Raw genomic sequence first — 15,718 nt, 5'->3', positions numbered from 1 at the left:
AAGGTGGCAGGGGCAGGGACCCAGGGGGCAGGAGGCCAGGGGTCAGCCAGGCAGAGAAGAGGAGCATGCTGATGCTTTTCAAGCAACCTATGCCCCATTCAGTGGGGTTTGCCCCAAGGCTGGGTGCAAGCTGAAGACCTCTTTGGAGGCTGGGGGTCTCTCTAGGGGGCAGCCCCTCAGAGAGGCAATGTGAGGAGATTTGCCATTTATATCTGCTCCTGGCTCCCAGTCCCTCCACAGCTTCTGTCCCCAGGCTCTCCGCACAGCCCTTAGCCCAATCGAGGGAGTGAGCGGCAGAGCCAGCCCACCCAAGACAGGGTCCAAAGAGGCCCCACTCTGGGTGTGCAGGAAGGGAAAATGCTGGCACGGAGGCTTTTGGGGTACATGCACACCTGGCTCGGCCCCGCCTCGACGCTTTCTGCTAAGCCTTCGTTTTTTCCAGAAGGCATTATCAGCCTATCCCCATTTCACAGGTGTGGAAACTGAGGCTCTGAGATTCACCTGCCCCAAGGTCACACAGCTGAGACCTGGAAAAGCCTGACTTTCATCTCAGAGGCTGTCGTTTTTATGGGGGCGGGGTGCGGTAACGGCAGGCAGTGCCCCCCGCCCCACCCTCAGCATCAAGCGGGTGACCTGTGGGTTTCAAAGGATGGAAATAGGGGCACTTGTCTTTAGAGGCAGGTCGGGGCACGGAGGCTTCGCAGCCTCCTCCCATCCCCCCCCCCCAGGAACGACGACGAGGATGGCCTTCAGGTGGGGCGAGGGGTGGGGAGCACCCAGTAAGTTCAGTTCGGAGCGAAGCCCCCCCTCCCCGCCGCCGCGCCAGGGGTTGGACTCGGGGCTGGTACCGAGGAATGTGACCCCTCCGCGTGCGTGGCTGGACGGTCCCCGCGCCGAGCGAGGAGGCTCGCAGCGTCTGGGGGAGGGCGGCCCAGTTGGGAGGGCTATGGGAGTCCGGGGAGGGGTCAGCGACTCGGCCAGGAGGCGAGGGCAGCCCCCTGGTTTCCGGGAAGGGCAGGGGGCTGCGTTCTGGGGGCGCGGGGCGGGGTGCGGACTGCGAAGGGGGACCGAGGGGAGAGAGGAGCTGGGGAAGGAACCGCTCGGAGGGACGGGGCAGCGTGCGGGCTGCGGCAGCGACCCCAACCCGGGCCCCTGGGCTCTGTAGGGCTGAACCTGCGCCCGCTCCGCCGCCGCCAAGTTCCTCCAACTTTGCCCGCTGCGCTCGGATCGCGCGCCGGGCCTGGGGGCGCAGCAGGGGCCGGGGGCGCACGCGGCGCACTCGGGGACGCCCGGGGTTCGAGGTGGCGGGGGACTTGGCCGCGCCGCTCCCCGGGGGTGGTACGGGTCTCAAGTCCCCCAGGTTCAGCGCCCGGCCGTGCTCGCCGCTTACCTGCCCGCCCGGCCTCGGTTCCGGGGCTGCGCCCGCCGCCGCAGCCGTCCTTCAAGCTCTAACTTCGCTCCCGGGATTGAAATTCCTCCCCAGCTTCGCCCATCGATCTGCGCGCGCGGCCCCGCCCCTCGCCGCGCGGCCGGGGGAGAATTCAAGCTCGCCCTGCCCCCGCCCGCCCCCCTTCCCTCCCTCCCTCCCTCCCTCTCTCCTTCCCTCCCTCCCTCGCTCCCTCGCCCGCCTGCGCGCTCCCTTCCACCCCCTCTTCCTCCGGCGCGAGTCCGGCTCGGAGCCTCTGGCCCTCCCCTTCTCTCCCCGGCCTCCGGAGCCCCTGCTCTCCTCGGCTCCCCGCGACGCCCCGCTCCTTCCCTCTCCCGGCGACGCGCAGGGGCTGGGGGAGGAGGGGAGGTCCTAGAAAGCGCAGGGGGCGTCCTCGCTGTCCCGTCCCCGGCCCTCTCCGCCCACATCTAAAAGGTGGTGGGGGTAGGTGGGTGGGGGGAGTGGGGGCGACAGCTGTTGGCTGAACGAGCCACCCGAGACTCCCATCACCCGAAGCAAAGCCAAGGTGTTCTCAGGTCCTCCCGTCGGTCCGCCCCTTATCCGGGAGGGCAGGGACCTAGGGGCAGAGAATGCGGGGCGCAAGCCGGGCCCCGCTTCCTTCCTTCACTCACCCCAACCACTGGGAGGACTTAAGGGGACTCTCGAGCACTCTTCGGCTCAGTCTCACCCTGACAACCTGCCTGTGCGGAAGCCCCCGTCCGCATGTTACAGGAAGGGAAACTGAGTCAAGAGAGGCCCAGAGTCTCGCCCCACACGGCGCGTCGGAGGCAGAGCCCCAGGGGCAGCCTGGACCCGGGTAGGAGCCCTCGAGACTCCACGCTTGGGCCGGGCAGGCCCCGGAGGTGCCTGGACAAGCCCGCGTTCCAGAACGGCCGGCGCCTGGGGGCCCTCCCCAGTCCCCGCGTAGCCTGCGCGCCCCCGCCGGCGCCCCCTCCCCGCTTCCTGTCCCCCGCCCGCCTCTGGTTCCCGGCCTCAGTACCCCCGGCACGCTCTCCGCTCGCCGCCAGCAGCTGGGCAATTCAACGAGCATACAAAAGAGTTGACTCAATTCAAAGGCAGCAAATCAAGATAAATCCTATAGTGTGTGGGGACCGGAGAGGGAATGTGAATGAACGCCCACGGCGCCGTTCAGTCCTATAGGGACCGGCCTAGCCCGGCTGCAGGGCCTGACACGCCTGGGTCCTAGGGTTCTCTAGTAGCCAGAATCGGGGAGTGGGCTCCGAGCGGCCTTGGCTCCCAGGCATCCAGAACTGGCCCGAATTTAGGAATTTGGAGCTTGTGGCCTCCTTTGGCTGGCTGGGTGGGGCTCCCGTGATGGGGGTGCAGAGCCTTGAAGGGGAGTGCTAGGACAAAAGCCAGTGCGTCCCCACGATTTCATGCAAGTACTGGGGGGGGCAGGGGGCCTGGAAACCCAGCACAGCCCCAGGGGCCAGCAGGAAGAGCACTGGTGGTTTGGAACACCTAAGCTCTGGCCTTTCTCCTTCTGCCCCGACCTGGACCACGGTCAGAGCCAGGCCGCAGGCCAAGAGCAGGTCCTTGTTTACCCACCAGATAGATACTGCAAGCCTGAGATGTGCCAGGCCTGGGCCTGTGGAACGAGGCCGGCGGTGAGAGGGGCACCCTCTCCTCCCTGCCTGTCTGTGAGGTCTCCCCAGCGGCAGCTCCACTAGGGAGAAGCTGGTCGGCCCCCAGAGCTTCCTTGGCGGGGCTTGGAAGGTCCCGGTATGCTACCCTCCAGCTTCTGGCCTCGCCAGCCCTGTGCAGATGACCACCGGCCTCGGGGCCCCAGCCTGTCCATTCCCCCTGCCAAACATAAATCCCAAGAGAGGTACTGGTTCCCCATTTCCAGCAGGTTCCCCCAGGCCTGTGCTGGTCAAGTGCAGCCGAAGCTCTGGAAGGAGCCTCCTTGGCCTTCGCAGGTGTCCCCCGTGTGCCCTGCGCTGTGCTGGGCGCCTGCCCGGAGGAGTCGCACCAGGACGTCCTGCTACTTCCCAAGAGCAGGCATTATGAGCCCATTTCCTTGGGGTGCAAACTGAGGCCGGGGGCCTCTTCAGAGCGCCCTTGACCGGTACTGCCTGACCCCAGAGGTCAGTTCTGCGGCCACTCGGGGTCTGAGATCCACGGAGAACTTCAGAGGTCAACTGGAGGGGCGGGTAGGGGTACGCGCGGGGCCCTGTGAGGCGAGATCCCGCAACCTGAGGAGCCAGGACCCCAGCAGAGAGCGAAACCTAGAGCTGGGGGAGGGGAGGGCAGAGGACTGGAGGCGGGGCTGCACGGCGGGGGTCGAGTCCTCGTGGCCGCCCCGCAACCCCGAGCGGAGGCTGCGCCGTCCGGCTGCGACCGAGTCCCCGGAGTCCCGGCCGGGCCGCCCCTCCCCCGTGGCCGCGCCGATTGGCGGCCTGCGTGTAAGTCATTAATTCTGTTACCGGGACGCGGGCGCCGCCGCCGCGAGGACATCTGTCCGGGGCCCAACTCCGCGCTCCACGCCCCCCGCCCCTCCCCCAGACCCAGAACCGAGGAGAGGACAGGACGCGGCGGTGAAGCTGAGAGGTTGGAAGCTGGAGGGCGGCGGAGTCCCGGAGTTAACGGGGAGGGGGGCGGGGCCGGCGCTGGCCCTGGGGACAAAGATCCCCACGCTGCCTGCGGACTGGGCTCTGCAGACACCCAGGCAGAAGAAGGACTCCGTATTCCCTGTCCCCCAGATCCTCAAATCCACTCAGGCTCTGACCTGAGTGTCGGGGTGGGGTGGGGGAGACCGAACCCTCTTGGGCCCTCGGGGCGCGCGAAGGCGACGCTGAAGGGGGGACGCCGGGACGCTGCTTCCTCCCTGCACACGCCGCCCGAGCTGCATCCCTAAACGCTCCAGGAGCTTCGCGGGTGCCCCCCACCCTCCACAGCCCCCGAGGCTGCCCCCAGCGACCTCCTCTCGCCCGCAGGCGCGGGCGAATGTGTTGCGCTCGCCGTGGGTTGGGAGGAAGGGCGCGGATTGCAGGAAGTCCCCGCTCCTCCCTGGGCAGCCTGGCCCCGGGGACTCGCGCTCTGCCCCCGGCGGAGGACTCGGTCGGGAACGGTGCTGAGATTGCGCGGGTACGGACCAGAACCCTGACCGGGTGGTCACCGTGCAGTTTGGGAAGAGAAAAAGTTCCGGGGGGGCGACACCCCGAGATCGAAGAGGGGATAATGGGAGGAGAGCAGGCGGCAGGGAGGGAAGAGCGGCGGCAGCGGGGCCAGGAGAGCTGGGGGTCCGCTCTGGGCCCCGGGGTCCCGCCCCACTCGGCAGCCCAGCCCAGCCCCACCGCGTCGGCTTCCCGGACCGGGAGAGGCTCAGGTCACCGACGCCTATTAATAACCGCGAGCGGGTCCTTCCCGGGAGCTCCGCAGCGGCGGGCAGGCTAGCCCGGCCACCGGCTGGGGTGGGGGCGGGGGTCCCGTAACACCCCCTCCGGAGGCTCAAGCGGCGCGGGGCGCTGCGCCCCCCACGCAGGCTTTGCGAAGGCAAGGCACCCACAACCTACTCCCTCCCCACCTCCGCCTCCAAGACCTGGTTTTAGATGAAGAGGGGTTCGTCTGGGGTTCAACTTGGGGCGCCGCGGCTACCCCAGCGCACTCAAAGGCGCGTCCAACCCCCTCCCCCTCTTTCTGCCCAGTCGGCTTTTTGCTCTCAGCGAGCTCGGTAAAGTTTCGGGGTCCCCGCGGCGCCTCCCTAGCACTAGGGGTCCAGAGTCCTGGCCCTTCCAGCCGCGGCGTCGGGGAGGGAAGTTTGTCCGGCCCAGGCTCGGCGGCCGCGAACTTCGGGTGCGCCCGCCTCCGAACCTGGGTGGGTGGATGGGGACACCCCGGAACCGCGGGCCCCGAGCGCCGCATCCAGAGCCCCGCGGGCGGGGGGACTCGGCCCTGGCGCGGACGCTGAGGTCAGGGCACCCGGGATGGGGTGGCCCGGGCTGCAAGAGCCGCTGGGGACCCTGTGCTGACCCCCGCCGCCCCCCCGAGAGAGTATCTTCTTCCCTGCCTCCCCCAGGGGCGGAGACCCTCCGGTCCCGCAGCGGCGGCAGAGGGGTCCCCCGGCCCCGGACAGCCCCATGCACCGCAGGCCCCTTCTTACCTGGGCCGGGGTGCGGGCCCCGGGCTGGAGGCACGGTCGCGGGCGAGCAGAGCGCGCGCACCCAGGTTCCCCGAGCGCGGCGGCAGCGGCGGCGGCTTCCCCTCCTTCCTCCTCCTCTTCCTCCTCCGGGCTCGCTGGCTCCAGACAGCCCTCCTCCCCCTCCCGCCCTGCCGGCCCCTCCCGGAGCCCGCCCGGCTGGACTCGGCCTGCGACCCGGAGCCCAGCGGAGCCGGCGGGAGCCAGGCTGCGGCGCTCACTGCGTCAAGCGCCGGGCGAGCGCGGGGCGGCGGCGGCTGCGGGGACAGCGCGCTCGGAGCCCGGGGCTGGCCGGGCAGGCGGGGGAGCGGCGGCTCGGGCTCCGGCTCCGGCTCCGGCTCGGGCGCGGGCGCAGTGGCGGCGGCCGCGGCAGCGCCGAGGTTGTAGCACATTCTTTCTGAGCGTGATGGAAGGTTTCATGTGGGAGAGCGCGCGGGGAGGGCTGGGGAGGGGGCGGGGGCCGCGGCGGGAGCCGTAGGGGCAGGGGGCGGGGTCGCTGCCCGCACGTCGGTGGGCTAGGGGGTGGCCGGAGGGGGGTTCCGGAGGGCAAGTTGGAGCCAGCCCCGGGGGCGGCGTGGGAAGCCGAGAGGCGGCCTCTCCCCCTCCTCCTGGCCCGCCCCGCGCGCCCCTTGCCTCCGCCCCAGGCCACCCAGCGGCTCCCAGGCTTCGGTTTGGAAGAGAAGCATCCGAAGGTCTGGGGGTCGGGACCCTGGGTGGCGCTGGGAGGTGGGCACCTGGGTGAGGACACGGCTGTGCTCACACGCGCCCGGCAACCGAGTGGAAGTTGACCCCAAGTCAGACCCTGTGTGGGCGCGCGCGTCCGCGAGGGCCAAAGCACAGCCCGCAGAACGCGCGTTTGCTGGGCAGGGGGAGAGCGGGGCACTTGGGGGCGGGGAGGTGGAGCGAGAGGGTGGTCGGCCCCCGGCGGCCCCACGTCCCCAGGGACTCGCCCTCCCCTAAGGTCGCCGACCCCTCCCTCCTTTCGCTCCCCGTAGTGCGTCGCCCCCCGCCTTTCGGCCGGGAGGAGGGGGAGGCGTGGGAGCGGCCCGGCGCCTTCCGATTCCCGGAAGGTTCGGTTTAGCGGATTTCCCTCTCCCCTTCATGCGCCTCCCGAATCCCGGCGGATCCGAAATCGCTCCCTCGGGCTCTAAGCCGAGGGGTCCCCCGCCGCTCCCTGGTGGTCCCGAGCCCTCGCCGAGCGGTCTCACGGCTTCCCAGGGCGTCTCCCACTCCCAACCGCCCCTTCCCCAGCCTGCGGCTTTCGCGTGGGCTAAAAATTCCAAACCAGGCTCAAGAGCGCCCTCGCCGGGCTAAGCCCCCGCGCGCCGCTTCACGAACCCGCGGTGTTCGGAGTTGCCGAGCCTGGGACCCCCAGCGTGCGCTAGGCACGACCCTCTGGACGCCGCTGCCAGCGCCGCGCCTGGGCCAGGGAGCCCCACACCATCAAGAAGGCAGGGAGGGGGAGGGGAGGGGACTGCTAGAGGAGAGGGGGCGGCTCCCCGGGTGTCCTTCCCGGAGGAAGTCCCAGGACAGGGGTGGTAGGCCGCAGAGATCGCGCCCCGAGGATGGCCGAGCCGGGAATGGGCGCGCGGGGCTCCCGTCCGGATGCGGGTCCAGCGGCTTCTCCACAGCCGAGAAACTATGTCCAGCCCGCGGGGCGGCCGCCCGCCCTCTGAGCTCCTGGCATCTGATCCCGAGCCTCCACCACTCTTGTTCCTGCAGGACGGGGTTGGGGGCACTGAGACCGTGATTCAGGCCAGGGCATGGAGGAAGTGCCACCGCCTGCTCCCGAGATTGCTGGACACGAAGGGTGGAGGCCGAGGACGGAGCCCCTGCCTGCGGCTGTCCAGCCCTTAGTCCCTGCGCGGGGGCACCCAGACCTCCAGGGAACAGGGAGCCAGAGCGGGCAGAGCCCAGCCTGGGGGGTCTCTTGCCTGGTCCTTCAGGGAGGGGCCCGGCTCTGAAGCGCGCAGTGGCCTAGGTGGGCACACAGCCCCTTTCTCTCACTTCCCCCCTCCCCTGCTTGCGGGCCTGGAGAGTCCCGGACCTGGCTCCCTGGAGGAAGCTGGAAGAGGGGAGCTGTCCTGCGGGCTTTCCAGGGCGCTGAGGTATTTCAGCCCTGACTGACTCCCTCTGCAGCTCCTTCCAATGCTGAAATATGCCCTCCTGACCCGTGAGAGGGCAGGGCCCCCCGCGGGGCCTGGCTGGCCTCCGGCTGCTGTGCCCCAAAACCCTGACACACCTCAGGCTGGGAATGGGTGACCCCAGGACAGACCCAAAGAGAAGAGGTGGGTTGGAGGCTATCTGTCTCTGGCCTCTTCTGGAGCCCTCTCTCCCGGCCTCTATTTGCCTCTGTCAGAGGATATGTTTGTTCTCTCTCTCTCTCTCTCTCTCTCCCCCTCTCCCCTCCCCCCCCACCACTCCTTTTCCATCTCTTTCCCTCTTCCTCTTCTTCTCCCCTCTCTCCCTTTCCTCCTCTCCTCTCTCCTTTTCTTTCTCTGTCTTCCTCTCTTTCTCTCTGACATTCATCTCCTCCTGATCCCCCTCCCCCACCAGACACAGGTACCCAGAGGCAGCTTATGTGGTGTAGACACATTACAGCACATCCAGGGAAGACGCACAGGCAGGGAAGACGCGTGTGGTTACCCACCCCAGCTCCCCCTACAAGCCTGTCCCCCATGTGAAGATGCCACAGCCTCACTGGGACAGGAAGACCTGGATCCCTCCCCACCCCATATCTCTCACTGTGGTTGTGCAGAGAGTTGCAAAGGCATCCTGCTTCACACATCCCCGAATTGCACACACCCCACCCCACCCCAAGTAACCCTCACACACGCATGCACACTGGTGTGGCACAATGACCATCCCTCCCGTGATGGAGCATCCTAGTGGCTGGGGGCTGATATCGTCATTTAGTCCTGACAGCAACCCTAGAAGTGAACTAGCTATGAAGATCTCCAGTTCCCAGAGGGTAAAATCGAGAGGTCCAGAGATCAAGTACCTTGGTCAGGGTCACCATAAACTGGAAATGGCCAGGGTTTGAATCCAGATGGTCAGACTCGAAGGCCATTGTACTAAGCATGTTCCCATCTGCATGCACACGCATTCACGCAGTCACTCCACACACACGTACTTGCTCAGGCCTCCTTTCTGAGGTGCTGCCACTGCCCAGCAGCGGCCCCAATGCAGCAGTGACAGCCAGTCCATCAGACAGCCTGTCTTTCCAGAGATGAGTCGGCTGGGCCAAGACCTAGGGCAGAGCTGGGGATGGTGGGTGCACCCCCAGCCACCTGGGCACCGTCGCCAGATCCAGGGCTCAGCAGGCCCTTCTGATGTACACGACAAGGTCCTCGTTCAGAATAAAACAGCCCAGTTTAAGACCTGCCTGGGCAACATAGTGAGACTCTGTCTCTACAAAACATAAAAAATGAGCTGGGTGCGGTGGCGTGCGCCATGGTTCCAGCTATTCAGGAGGCTGAGGTAGGAGGATCACTTGAGCCCAGGAGGAGGAAGTAGCAGTGAGCTATGGTTGTACCACTGCACTCCAGCCAGGGCAACAGAGCAAGAGTCTGTCTCAAAAACAAACAAAAAAAGAGCTAAACTGCCAGTAAGATTCTCATTTTTATGGAACCAAATCAACCACCATCTCATGACCCACCAGCTACTCTATAGGGGAGAGGCTGGTCAGTAAGAGCCGGAGGGGCCTGGGGCTGTGGGGCCTCAGGGCTTCACTTTTCTTAGGTGGTTGGAAGCGCACACACCCCCTCCCCCGCACCCTGCCACTGACAATCCTGTGTCCCTGGACACCCTGGGATTCCCTGGGCAAGTTCTCACTGTATTGTACAGTCAATGACTTGATGTGTCAGTTTCATCCAGCAGAGTGTGAGCTGGAGAGAGCAGGACAGACGGACTCACCTCCAGGCCTCAGTGCCCCACTCCAGCCCCACATTCCCGCACCCACTTCCAGGATAAATGAGGACTCACCTGATGGCTTTGATACCTTTGCACCCCTGCAGGTGGTTCCTGTGCCCTCTCTGCTGAGGATGGCCTGGTTGGAAGCAAATGACCCGGTTGCCGGAGTGTGTTTGTGGAAGCAGGGGAGGGACAGAGCACCTGGGATAAATGCGAAGGAGCGGGGAGAGAATTCCGCCCCCCGCATCCTAAGAAAATGGTAACCAGAGAAGAACGGTGACAATCTCTTCCTGTTCCCAGAACTTCACAGTAAGAACAACAAACGCCCGTAAAACCCCGAAGCCATAGATTAAATGCTATGTCCAATTTCTATCTCAGGCAAAGAGCCAGTTCCCTCTATATAAAGAGCTCTTACAAATCAATAAGAAAAAAAATAGCCAAGAGGCAAAAAAAAAAAAAAAAAAAAAAAAAAGGCAGAGGTAATGAACAGAAAAGGAAATCAAAAGGATGTTTAAACAAATGAAAAAGTGCCTACGCTCACGCTTAGTTTGAAACTTTACTGATGTGATTTTTCACTCATCAGATAGGCACAGATTAAACAGTCTAAGGACACACCCTGTTGCAATAGTGTGGGGAAGAAGACACCCTTGGAACCTCTGAAACAATGTCAAAATTCCAAATATACACACCCTTTGGCCCAGCATTTGCTTCTAGGAATCTGTCCTCCAGATACTCCTCGCAAATGTGAAAAATGATATATTGCTTTGTACAAGGTTATTCGCCGAAGCACTCTTTGTAATAGCAGCAGATTGGAAGGAGCCTAAGTGCCCGCTGACAGTGGAGTGCTTAAATCATCATGGCACATCCAGCCGGATAAAGGTGGACTGATTGGAGTTCATCTGTGGATGTTCTTTAGGATGAAAAAGCAAAAGGGGCTGGACAGTGTATATGGCACTTTTTTTTTTTTAGACTGTGTACAAAAAGGAGGTAACGAAATGACATTTTATTTGCCTGCACACACTGATTTCTGGAAGGAGACCCAAGAAACTAGAAATAGTGGGTGCCTCCTGTAGGAACCTGGGGGCTGCAAGGCTAGGGGAGAGGGTGGAAGGGGATTCATTTCTTTTTTTTTTTTTTTTTTTTTTTTGAGACGAAGTCTCGCTCTTGTCCCCCAGGCTGGAGGGCAGTGGTGCGATCTCAGCTCACTGCAACCTCCACCTCCCAGGTTCAAGTGATTCTCCTACCGCAGCCTCCCGAGTAGCTGGGATTACAGGCATGCACCCCCACGCCCGGCTAATTTTTGTATTTTTAGTAGAGACAGGGTTTCACCATGTTTGCCAGGCTGGTCTCGAACTCCTGATCTCAGGTAATCCACCCACCTTGTCCTCCCAAAGTGCTGGGATTACAGGTGTGAGCCACTGCGCCCGGCTGGGGACTCAATATAAAAAAATAGTTTTAATGTATTATTTATTTACAGACAGTGAAATTCATAGTTCTTCAGTTTTTGTTTTGTTTTCTTTTTTTGAGACGGAGTCTCGCTGTGTCGCCCAGGCTGGAGTGCAGTGGCGCGATCTTGGCTCACTGCAAGCTCCGCCTCCCGGGTTCACGCCATTCTCCTGCCTCAGCCTCCGAGTAGCTGGGACTACAGGCGCCCGCCACCACGCCCGGCTAATTTTTTGTATTTTTAGTAGAGACGGGGTTTCACTGTGTTAGCCAGGATGGTCTCGATCTCCTGACCTTGTGATCCACCCACCTCGGCCTCCCAAAGTGCTGGGATTACATGCTTGAGCCACCGCGCCTGGTCTGTTCTTCAGTTTTATACTGCTGGGAACTACAGTTCTGAAATCGGACAAATGTGGACACTGGTTGCCATCACTACCCAGCTCAAAATACTGAACATTCCCATCACCCCAGAAAATGAGACTTCTCCCTGTGTGCCCCTGTAATGCCATTTGAATTCTGTGCGATATGCAGACATGTTCCTTTGTAATAAATTTCAATGTGAAAATGAAAATGGAAAATTGTTTTCTAACGTCTCATCTGGTCCCCACTGTAATCCAGGGAGGCAATCCTTCCTTTCCCCTTTTACAGGTGACAAAACTGAATTTTAGGGAGTGACTTGCCTAAGGGGATCCTTTTTCTTCTCCTGCATGTAGGCTGGGATGGTTTTAGAGCAGAGGCAAAAATGCAAAAACAGCAATCGTGTGACTTTTAAAACTAACTCTGGGATTAAAGGGAGCTGTGTAAAGAGCTAACTAGGTTTTGTTAAAGATTTACAGGAGTGGCCAGGCGTGGTGGCTCAAGCCTGTAATTCCAGCACTTTGGGAGGCCGAGACGGGCTGATCACGAGGTCGGGAGATCGAGACCATCCTGGCTAACACAGTGAAACCCCGTCTCTACTAAAAAATATAAAAAACTAGCCGGGCGTGGTGGCGGGCGCCTCTAGTCCCAGCTACTCGGGAGGCTGAGGCAGGAGAATGGCATTAACCCGGGAGGCGGAGCTTGCAGTGCGCTGAGATCCGGCCACTGCACTCCAGCCTGGGTGACAGAGCAAGACTCCATTTCAAAAAAAAAAAAAAAAAAAAAAAGGCTTACTTGATAATGCACATAGCGTACAATTCACCCATTTCAAGTGTACAATTTGATGGTTTTTTTTTTTTTTTTTTTGAGATGGAGTCTCACTCTGTCGCCCAGGCTGGAGTGCAGTGGCGGGATCTCAGCTCACTGCAAGCTCCGCCTCCCGGGTTCACGCCATTCTCCTGCCTCAGCCTCCCGAGTAGCTGGGACTACAGGCGCCCGCCACCTCGTCCGGCTAGTTTTTTGTACTTTTTAGTAGAGACGGGGTTTCACCGTGTTAGCCAGGATGGTCTCGATCTCCCAACCTCGTGATCCGCCCGTCTCGGCCTCCCAAAGTGCTGGGATTACAGGCTTGAGCCACCGCGCCCGGCCAATTTGATGGTTTTTAGTATGTTCGCAGGGTTGTGCAACCATCACCACCATCTAATTTTAGGAAATTTCATCACCCCAAAAGGAAACCCTATATCCACTACCAACCATTTATCATTCCCCACCATCCCCCAACAACAGTAAGCAACCACTTATCTGCTCTGTCTCTATGGATTTGACTATTCTAGATTTTTTTTCTTTTCTTTTCTTTTTTTTTTTTTTTTTTTTTTTGAGATGGAGTCTCCCTCTTGTCACTCAGGCTGGAGTGCTGTGGCGTGATCTCAGCTTACTGCAACCTCTGCCTCCCGGGTTCCAGCAATTCTTCCACGTCAGCCTCCTGAGTAGCTGGGATCACAGGCATGCACCACCATGCCCGGCTAGTTTTTGTATTTTTAGCAGAGACGGGGTTTCACCATGTTGGCCAGGCTGGTCTCAAACTCCTGAGCTCAAGTGATCTGTCCGCCTCAGCCTCCCAAAGTGCTGGGATTATAGGCATGAGCCACCATGTCGGGCCTGTTGTAGATATTTCTTATAAATGGAATCAGACAATATGTGGTCTTCCGTGACTGGCTAGTTTCACTTAGCATTGTTTTTGAGGTTCATCCATGTTGTAGCATTTCAGTATTTTCTTCCTTTTTATTGCCAAATAGCACTCCATTGAATAGCTGGAGCACATTTTATGACCTGTTCATCAGCTGATGGGTATTTGGGCTGTTTTCACGTTGGAAATGTGAATCACACAGCTAGGTACAGTCAGGTACTAGTTCTCATGTGCACATATGTTTCCATTTCTTTTGGGTAAATACCTAGGAATGGAATTGTTGGGTCATATGGTAAGCCTATCTTTCACATTTTGAAGAGTTCACAAACTGTCAAAATGGATACCACACGTTATGTTCCCAGCAGCAATGTAGAAGGGTTCCTATTTCTCTGCATCCTCGTCAACACTTTATTATTATTATTATTATTATTACTATTTCCTGAGATCTGAGATGGAGTTTCACTCTTGTTGCCCAGGCTGGAGTGCAGCGGCACGATCTCGGCTCACCACAACCTCTGCCTCCTGGGTTCGATTCTCCTGCCTCAGCCTCCAGAGTAGCTGGGATTATAGGCATGAGCCACCACCCCCAGCTAATTTTGTATTTTTAGTAGAGATGCGATTTCTCCATGTTGGTCAGGCTGGTCTTGAACTCCTGACCTCAGGTGATCCACCCACCTCGGCCTCCCAAAGTGCTGGGATTACAGGCATGAGCCACGGTGCCTGGCCAACACTTACTATTATTATTATCATTTGAGACAGGGCCTCACTCTGTCACTGTCAGGCTGAAGTGCAGTGGTGCAATCTTGGCTCACTGCAATCTCCGCCTCCTAGGCTCAAGCAATCCTCCCACCTTGGCCTCCACAGTAGCTGGGACTACAGCCATGAACCACCACGCCTGGCAAATTTGTGTATTTTTAGTAGAGATGGTGTTTTACCATATTGCCCAGGCTGGTCTCGGACTCCTGGGCTCAAGCAATCCACCTGCCTCAGACTCCTAAAGTGCCTGGCCTCAACACTTATTATTATCTGTCTTTTTTATTATGGCCATCCTAGATAGTGTGAAGTTGTTATCTCCTAGTGGTTTTGATCTGCATTTCCCTGGTGACTAATGATGTTGAGCATCTTTTCCTGTGTGATTGAACTTTTACATATCTTTTGGAGAAATGTCCATTTGAATCTTTTGTTCATATTTAAATTGGGTTATAATTTTATTATTGAGTTGTAAGACTTGTAAAATATATTTTAGACACACTCCCTAATTAGATGTATAATTTGCAAATGTTTTTCTCCCTTTCAGTGGGTTGTTTTTCATTTTCATGTTGCCGTTATTTGTAGCACACAAATTTTAAATTTTGATGAAGTCCGATTTTTTCTTTTGTTGTTTGAGCTTTTGATGTGGCATCTGACAATCTTTTCCCTACGTCGAATATTTAGTTCTGTATTTTCTTCTAAGAGTTTCATGGTTTTAGCTCTTCTGTTGAGGTCTCAGATGCATTTTTTTTTTTTTTTAAACAGAGTTGTGCTCTTGTTCCCCAGGCTGGAGTGCAGTGGCAGGATCTCAACTCACTGCAACCTCCACCTCCCAGGTTCAGACAATTCTTCTGCCTCAGCCTCCTGAGTAGCTGGGACTACAGGCATTCACCACCACACCCAGCTATTTGTGTGTGTGTGTGTGTGTGTGTGTGTGTGTGTGTGTGTGTGTGTGTGTAGTAGAGACAGGATTTCATCATGTTGTCCAGGCTGGTCTCGAACTCCCGACCTCAGGTGATCCACCTGCCTCGGCCTCCCAGAGTGCTGGGATTACAGGCATGAGCCACCATGCCCAGCCTTGGATGCATCTTGAGTTGATGTTTGTATATGGTGTGAGGTAAGGGTCCATCTTCATTCCCTTGCATGTGGCTGCTACTTGGCCCAGCACCATGTGTCAAAGGACTCCTCTTCCCCCAGCCCCATCAAATTGTCTTGGCTCCCTTATTGGAAATAAACAGAGTGAAAATACAAGGGTTTATTTCTGGACTCTCAGTTCTAGCCCATTGCAGTACATATCTGTCCTTACCACAGTACCACACTGTCCTCATTACCGTAGGAAGTTTTCACATTGGGAAGTGTCAGTCTGTCTTCCTGCTTTTTTTTCCTAGAAACAGGGTCTTGCTCTGTCGCCCAGGCTAGAATGCAGTGGTGCAAACATAGCTCACTGCAGCATTGAACTCCTAGGCTCAAGTGATCCTCCCATCCCAGTCTCCTGAGTAGCTGGGACTACAGGCATGTGCCACCACACCCAGCTAATTTAATTTTTTTTTTTCCTTTTTTGTAGAGATGGAGTCTTGCTATGTTACCTAGGTTCGTCTTGAACTCCTGGGCTTAAGTGATCCTCCTGCCTTGGCTTCCCAAAATGCTGAGATTACAGGCATGAGCCACCACACCCAGCTGAGTCTTCCCACTTTGTTCTTTCCTTTTCAAACTTGTTTGGGCTCCTTGGGGTCCCCTGCACCTGAACCCAGTGCAAACCCCAGCTGTCCCTCAGCATCTCTGAGTAGCTGGAGCACATGTGGCTGATACTTTCAGGGCTGAGGAATACTGTCAACAAAGGGCACATTTATTAAGCACCTGCTGTGTGCCAGGCACTGTCTAAGTGCCCTGCCTGTGTTAATTCACTTGCACTGTGGGCAGTGGTGCTATTACCACTCACACTTAACAGTGAGGACCCTGAGGCACCGTGAGGCTGAGAAACCCA

The 15,718-nt window shown here is 59.0% G+C and overlaps 1 protein-coding gene and 1 long non-coding RNA gene across 4 annotated transcripts in view; one reads left to right on the top strand and one right to left on the bottom strand.

The window, feature by feature from the left end:
* Positions 1–5,984, bottom strand: part of ELFN1 (extracellular leucine rich repeat and fibronectin type III domain containing 1) — an 82,859-nt gene extending 76,875 nt beyond the window's left edge. The window contains exon 1 of one of the 2 annotated variants that reach the window (XM_005549000.5): positions 5,550–5,984. The gene's annotated coding sequence lies outside the window, so the exon portion shown is untranslated. Of the gene's footprint in view, positions 1–1,390; positions 1,469–5,549 lie in introns of those variants that run through there. The other variant, XM_045389771.3, reaches the window with a different exon arrangement.
* LOC123572472 (uncharacterized) lies at positions 3,863–11,499 on the top strand. 2 transcript variants are annotated; one of them, XR_006697066.3, is made up of 2 exons: positions 3,863–3,997; positions 9,602–11,499. It is a non-coding gene; the product is annotated as an uncharacterized lncRNA (long non-coding RNA). The 2 variants fall into 2 exon arrangements; XR_010585474.2 differs by lacking the exon at positions 3,863–3,997 and adding an exon at positions 5,753–5,965.
* Positions 11,500–15,718: the final 4,219 nt, after the last annotated feature.

Source organism: Macaca fascicularis, chromosome 3, assembly GCF_037993035.2.
Source record: "Macaca fascicularis isolate 582-1 chromosome 3, T2T-MFA8v1.1".
In the NCBI taxonomy this organism is placed as follows: domain Eukaryota; kingdom Metazoa; phylum Chordata; class Mammalia; order Primates; family Cercopithecidae; genus Macaca; species Macaca fascicularis.
Note: the sequence above shows the minus strand (reverse complement) of the source record. Positions and strands in the feature narration are given on the sequence as shown.